Below are 8564 nucleotides of genomic sequence, written 5' to 3' on the forward strand. Positions count from 1 at the left end.
AAATTCGTCACCTACAACATTACAAAAGGAACATTTTCTTTCAGGTATGTATACCCTGCCATCTTCCTGTTTCCATGGCAGTCTATGATTTATAGTAGAAAAAAACGCATAATTGATAAGCTACGTCTAAATGACAAAATCTTGATATAAGCACTTCTACCAAAACTCAGTTTTAATACCTTTGTAAATATTCGTATTTGATGTTAATTGTATATCAGAACGCCATTTCTGTATAAAATTATCTTTTAATTTTCGGCAAATTGACCCAATTAGCCATTTTTCATTTAAGAAACTCTGACAGTACCATACTCCTGAAATATCTGAAGAACACAACAACTTTCTAACATTTTCGATCCATTGGGACTTAACATTGTTTAAAGTATTCATTTTATATAACATGCTGTGAACCTTACCAGATAGTTTGTCGAAATTTTTGCTCGAACAAGTTATCAGTTTCGTCCAAAATGATATAACTCTTTAGTATATATCAATACGAACTGGAAAAATCAAAGTTCACCATATACCATATATGAAAGTGTTGATTTTTTAAGTTTGAAAATATATTTGTAAAACTTTAATTGAGCTTTTTCAATAATATCAACATTTCAAAACCCCCAGATTTCACATCCATAAAGTAAACCTGGCTTTACCAGTTTGTCAAAAAGATCAATCTGTAATTCGTATGGTAAATTTAAATGTTTATTTTTTTCTTCAAAAGTTAGAACACTGCTTTATTTCCTTGGACTGCTATGTATTTCTTCGTTGAAATAAACGACCCACTTTCAGTAAAATAAATGCCAAGGTACTTGTATTCTTTAATAATTTCTATTTGGCTATTGCCAATATAAATTTCAAGTTTCGTCTTATGTTACCTTTACTAAATATAAGTACTTTTGTTTTATCAACATTTATTTTTAATTTCCATTAATCACAATATCATTTGAAAGTATTTAATGCATTTTGTCAATCTTTTTCAGATTCTGCAAAAATAACAGTATCATCTGCAGACAAAAATACTTAAAACCTTAATCAGGATGGCTAATATATAGAAATGTTTCAATTTGAAAAGTACAATACAAATTAAGAAAGAAATGTCCTTTTTTGATGATACTGACTTGGTAGTTATGTGAAAAATCCCAATACATAACTTTAAACCGAAATTTTCAACATGTTGTTTAATATCTTAAATCTTTTGCCTTAAATAAATGATCGATTCCAAACAGACAAAATACTACAGATCAGATGGAATCAATAATGTAATAACTTGGTCGCATGCCCGCTTGATCGATTCCCGTGATTAACCTGTGCACCATACATAATTTATTCCCCTGAGTTTAGAAAACATAAATTCTGAGGAGATAAAGGTTTAATTAAATTGAACTACCGCAGTTTATCAGAGAAAACATAACCTGATGCAATCAAGGAAATATGATTACTGCGTGGTATTGCGTCGTTACTAGTATTTCTAGGTACTATTGACGAGCTAATCGGCACAAGTAATTATCAATATCTTCAATATCTTTTTTAATATTGGCTAAAGCGGCTGACCTCAGATCACTTGCTCCTCACGGATATTGGCTTGAATCCGGTCAGGGACTGCGGTTTCTGTTACTTGAGGAAGTTATTTACCTTGCTTAAAGAAAGTCGGTTGCTCTTCTTACGTATCTTCTCGTGTCTGAAGCATAACCATTTTTTCCGTGATGTCATGTAATGACCGTTAAATAAATAATGAAACGAAGTGTGATAAATAGTTATGGAATTCCAAAGAAAAAGCAAAGATGTTAAAAGGATTATACCTTTATACAACTATATGTTATTAAATAACGGGTATGCTTAGCATGTCATATTTGTAAATTACATTTGCAAGTTAAATATTAACGGTATATAATAAGAATTGTTATCCCCAAGAATTGAATTACTGTCATGACAACAAAAACGCACATTAATATTCTATTTTGTTTTAAATAGAATATGAATGGTCCGTTTTTATTTTACTCTTCTTTATCTAAGTTTATATAAGCTCACTCATTTTTATCAAATTTTATTGTATATAATTGAGTTATATCTTGACCTATGTCTTGATTGATAAAGACATCCAAACAAATTATGAATGTTCATTTTCTGGATCGTCTACGGTCTACATTGCAAATATTTGAAAATTCTTCTACAAACGCTACCTTTTTAGACAAAGTAATAATCAATAATATCCTTCCTGATAGCAGAACATTTGCAGTTACACATAAACTAAAACAGAAAGTTTTAATGACTTAATCACCCTATAATTAGCTTAGTCCTTAAACAAGTCTTTGACATGTGTTTTATTATTTACTTTATCAAGAATTAAGTAAATTTATTCAGTATTTTATTCGTCTCTTGAATATAACTCAGATTGTAACAGAGACTATAAAAGTTGCTGGTGTGCAACAATTTAATAGTGAAACTAAACACAACTCCTGTGTAATTTTGCATGGCTCTGAAGTTACATATATTTCATTTTAATCTGAATGCGACAGTCAGTTGTCATTTTTCAGAAATGTTCTGAATTGTTTGTCGTCCAGAATGATTCTTATTAGATCAGGTTACGATACGTTAATATGGCAGGTAAAGAAGTCGCCACTAATCTGCTGTCCTAATGTGCCTTATGTGGTTGAATGGAAGCTTGACGTTCAAAGAAGTTTTCATTTAATGCACCATATGTTTCATTTTAATCTGGATATATAATCTGCTGATTTACTTTTTATTAAAATTTTGCATTATGTCAATTAACTAAAACGGATCTAGACAATGCAGAAATTCTACGGTTAACCAAATTATTTTACGCCTTCCTAATATTGAATTATCAACAGTAGTCGGCGATTCTTACAAATTGCTGTCAAATGATCTTATTTAGCTTATGTGCAGAACAAAATGCACGTTTATAAAAATAACTTCTTTTATATGCTGAAACTAGTTGAGCTTATTAAACTAAGCTTTCAAACGAGATTACAATATTTTCACTGGGTCAAATTTAATGCAAATACAAATTACTTTCACGTGCTTTGTTCTATACCATGTGTCACAGTCTACAAAATAGGAAAAAAAATTCTAAGCCAGGATATCAACTTTTTTTATAATATCTCAAACTGCACCGAAAACATAATGTTGCTGTAAAATTAGCGCTATTTTGTCTCAGATCAAATGCGGTAATGAGACTTTGATGTTTTTTAATATCATATGTGAAGAGAAGATTCGGATTCTGTAATCGATTCCTATTGATCAATGAGCCTTAGGTAATGACGGTTTGATCAATCTAAACCAACCATCTGTTTATTTTTTGTAATATGCATATTTTGCACGATCATTAATTAACGACCTTTTTACACCGACAAAACGCAATTATTTTGATCATCTGATGTTATGGTCGCGTGTCAATTGTATCATTTAATGATTTTAACGGTAAAAATATAAAACATTACCTGGGAATCATAACAAAATGAGAAGTATGGTGACATTATCGTTCTTGTAAGGATTTAATCATTTTGCAAAATTATACTCTTAAGTGCATGTTTAAAATTAACACGTAACATAATTCTATTATCTTCATAACGAAACAGTTCTTTATTTTCTAATATCTACAAAAAGCAACCAATCGAAATCAAAGCAATAAATACAATGGATTCTTTATGCAACAGTTAGTTTTGTAATCATTAAAGCAGTTGTACAGTTATTACAATCCTTAAATCACATTTGAGCAAGAATCCCAGCAAGAGCAACAAGTGTGAGCACTTTTTACTTTAGGTATATTGTTCATTTGTTGATAAATAAGACATATCTTTTTCAAGCAGACAAAGACTTCACCCATTTTGAAAAAGTATTTCAATCTGTGAAAGCTACAATTCTTTCTGTCAACGAGAATCATATTTCTATGAAAATAATAATTTTCAATTTTAAGAACAAATTGTTACTGGAAATAGTAGTCGTAAAAACCAAACCACGAACAAGATTAAATAACGGCTATAATGCATAACCCTGTTAGACATAAAGGATGTTATGGTATTATTGCATGCAGCTTCTCATTATTATAGTAAAATATAAGTACACAACATATAAAGATACGATAAGTTATGATTATAAATAACTAAAGAAAATTAGATAAATGGTCTATTGTATTATAGAAGAATAATGTTCATTTTCATTGCAACATGTAATAATGGCTGAATGATGCCATATTTTCCATTTACATGTACATTTCTGTAAACTTTTATAATTTCTGGATCCAAACAATCAATAATATTCTTTTTTATTTTTAAGATTTCACTAAAAGACGTATTTCACATTGTACCCTTTTTCTAATAGTGTGAGTTTCCCTAATAATGCTTACATATTCAAATATTACAAATATTAAGTTCTGCATAAAATTCTCTTTTCTTGCAAAATAGATTGAAGACCTAATTCAAGTCATAAAAGCATTAAGTATAAAGGACCAATCCTGGAAATGAAGTCGAATAAAGAGTACATTTATCAGTGAATCCCTGACATAATTTCCTGTAACGATATTTATAAATGCATTAGATATCTTGAGAAATATGTAAATTGTTCGTTTTGACATAATGCAAACAGTAGAATATTTGTCATAAATATAAATTATTAGATAAAATGAACAAATACATATTAAGCACAGCATACCCTAACATACCCAAAACATTTGGTTGATTAAATTATGTTAGTCACAAAGTTTGCTTGCAATTACAAATAAGAAGTTGGATATACAAAGAAGATAAGCACAAGATAAGTATTAATGAACAAATAACAATAAACACTTTATTTCCAAAAAGTTAAGTACACTTTGGTTTGTCATTGTCACAAGTTTGATTTGCACAGATCACGCAGTATTTAGCAATATCCTTGTCCGTAACTGCGAGTCTTTAATCGGCCTCCAACAAAGATATTCTCCTCCCAGCAACGCACAAGTGTTGAACTCAACATCAAACGTTAAAATGTGTTTGCTTTTATTTTATCAAGTACACGTGATCAGATATTTTCTTATCGTTCACATTTTACATTTTTATTTGTAAATAAACAAATTATTGACACTCTATTGTTTAAAAGCTATTATAAATTCATATGTTGATAAACAAAAGCTTTCGGCTTTTGTTTTAGATAACGTTATCTCTCGATGAATGTATAGTGTAGAGTTGTAATGGTAGTTTTGGGACTATATCTTCACACATAAAACACAAACTAAAAGAGTTTTGATTAAGAAAATAGCATTCAAGAAAGGTTGCTCACTTAAGATAATACTAGATTACACTATATCTTCACACATTAAAGTAAAAATAACAAGAGCTTTGTTTCAACAAAATAATTAAAGAAAGAATACTCACTTTTTCGATAAAATTAATTGTCATTGTCGCACTAACATTAATATAAAAGACTTTTTCATCTGGAAATGAGTAAACGCTCTCATGTTTTTAGCGTTTGAATCCATTTGATAGAAATTGCGACTGCAATGGAAACATAACGTGTCACACGTAACTGTGCTGCTATTATGACCATCAGATGATCTTTTGAAGACCAGAAGTGATGATTACGCGCTTTTACCTCAAACCTAGACACAGTCAACAAGTATTTCAGAAACTGAAACTTTAGAAAACAATATTTCCCAAAGATTTTGATCAGAGTTTGTAACGGTTTGTAACAATAGAGAATATATTAACTATTAGAAAAAATCTTTTTGATCTTGTCGTTGCATTTATGTGACCTGATTGTAAATAAAAGTAAACTTCCGGTTAAACTGTCGGCATGTTGTTTATGTTTTCAGTCTACAAATTTCCAATGATTTTTTAGCTATTTAGGACCTTGAGGAGCTGAAAATTGTATAAATGAGAAGAAAACGATTCGGACTTGAATCATCTTGAAGCATGTGAAAATATATTGAACACTTAAATGGTAATAAACATGAATATTTGATACCCTATTTCTATACCGTTATCTATTGAAAGTGAAATACTGTGAATTTCGTGCGTAACTGACTAAGTCCAAAAAATCGTGGAAAGTGACCACCTAACTGTTACGCTATCGTTTTTAAAAAGTATACTTCTCGCAAAAAGTCACGTTACATTTATTATGAGCATTACTTATAATACACCAAAAGCTTCTAACAGTAACAAAAGAGATTTGTCGTCACCAGAAGACCTTTTTGCGCCCAAAAAGAATAAATTTTAACTTAAGTACCCTGTTTAAATTCCGGGACAAAAGGAAAACTTTCCCTTAAAATTTTCCCCCTCCAGAACCCTTCCTTTTTTGGGCCCCCTTGTGAAAAGGCAGTAAAATCTTTTGGGGTTTAAGCTCTTAAAAGAAAAATTCATTTCAGAAGAAATGCACAATGTAAATGAAAACTGTCGAATCAAAAAGTAAAAAGGCTTTTGTTAAACGGTTTGGGGCAACGGAAAATTTAAATGTCCTTCAAAAAGGAGAACGGGGCCCTTAAAAAGCGAAAAACCTAGCCTTATCTCCCCAAAAAAAAAAAATTGACTACTTGAACTAGACCCCGAGGCTTACAAAACCCCCAATTTTAGTGGGGTCGGGGAAAAACCCTTGCGTACCCAAAAGGAAATTATCAGAAAACAAAGTTTTGAAAACCCCGGGAAAAAAATAACTTGTTTTGAGCTCAAGCATTGGTGCTGACTTGAGCTTAGATGAAATAGCTGTGTCACATCGAGTCGGTAAACCTAGATCATCTGGAAAGCCGCGCGATATCCTGGTGAAGTTCGCCTCTCGTCGCTCTAGAGATAAACTTCTCAAGAAGCGTGCTCTTCTGAAGTCTAAAGGCCACATGCAAACCTTTGTTAATGAAGATTTAACAAAAATTAGATCTGAACTTCTATATGAAGCACGCCAACTTGTTAAAAATAAAGTAATTCTCGGCGCTTGGACCACTGATGGAATAATTATTGTAAAAAGCAGCACAGAGAGACTATTCATCGTATTCTTTCAAAACGTGACTTATCTCAGTTCTATTCCTATACTGTTGGGTAGTTAAAGTTATGCAGTATACTTCTACTCGTAATAATTAGAGCAATCCCGTGAATATCGTGTGTGACATTCCAAAACATTTTACACTATATTCTTCGCTTTAACGGTTTATATGTTCTATATTTGAATTGCACTTTGTTTAAGTCAGTTAAACTAATACTGTAGATAAATATGTCGCGTATGTACTATGTGTACGCATATATTTATATTGATACGGAGATATGAACAAAATCTTCTTTTTAAACTATCTATCAATCATTTTGTCATTACATTTTAGAAATTCGAAAAAAGTCATCTAGACACATCACGTTCATATTTATGATATATAAACAGCTTGTAAGATTATTGCAATTATCATATGAAAAAAACAATATCGATTATAACGAGTCATTTTATATCATATTAAGATCTTACTTACTATCAAGTTTTTAACTTTGACCAAGTTACTTGTTCTGTAAAGTTGTTCTTTTTTCCTATAAAAATAAGATTGAATATACATCGCGATGTAATCTACTATCTTTAAATACATTTATATCAGTGATGTTTTAGAAAACGTAAAATGATTATGATAAAAATTTCATACTTATAAATCAATATCATATATTGTTGAGGTAAATGAGCTATTCATACTACATAGAAATACCTTTTTTGATATTTAATATGATTGCATTAATAAGGTTATGCTTTACCATGAACACATGTATATGTGAGTGTGTACATATGTATGTGCTTATGTGTACATATGTAAATGTGTGTACATATGTACATTGTATGTATGTGTGAATATGTGTTTTTGTATGTACGTGCTTATGTATATTTTTGTAGTCTTACTTGTTTGCATGTACGTGTTTTATGTATATATTTGTATGTTTATTTGCCTAAATGATTATAATAAAAATTTCATACTTATAAATCAATATCATATATTGTTTGAAGTAAATGAGCTTTTCAAACTATATAGAAATACCGGTACCTAATAATATTTTATATGATTGTATTAATAAGATTATTCTCACCATGAATGCATTCAATTTTGAGTACATGTGTATAATATATGTATGTGTACATGCGTGATATTTATATGCGTGTATATGTACATATTAGTATGTTTATTTGCTTTGCTTGTTAAAAATTCAATGAAAAATGAAGATAATTTAGACAACTTCAACAAATGCAAGTTATATAGTTCATGTAAATAAAATCAGTAAATAGTATAGCTTATATGCACTTATAAGTTTTGTATATGCTTCCGGCTAATTTTCCTTTGAATTTTTTGTGTCTCTTTTTAAGAATATTTTCTTAGAAAAAATATTAATATACATAAGTACATTATGCAAATTGTCACTCTTATTATTCCTTTTATTTCAAGTATGATATTGACAAGAATACCTATATAATTAATTGTATTGAAATATGTAGTTTGCTTTGTCACGTTTATATGATTTAAACATACTACTATCTCTTCCAATCTATTTCAAACAAACCACTGTTGTGAATATTTGTTCAATAACTTTCAGAGCTAATGATACTGATATTTAAATGATATGTAT

This window comes from Ruditapes philippinarum, unplaced genomic scaffold, assembly GCF_026571515.1.
Source record: "Ruditapes philippinarum isolate M1 unplaced genomic scaffold, ASM2657151v2 ctg5116_1_1_1_1, whole genome shotgun sequence".
NCBI classification, from domain to species: domain Eukaryota; kingdom Metazoa; phylum Mollusca; class Bivalvia; order Venerida; family Veneridae; genus Ruditapes; species Ruditapes philippinarum.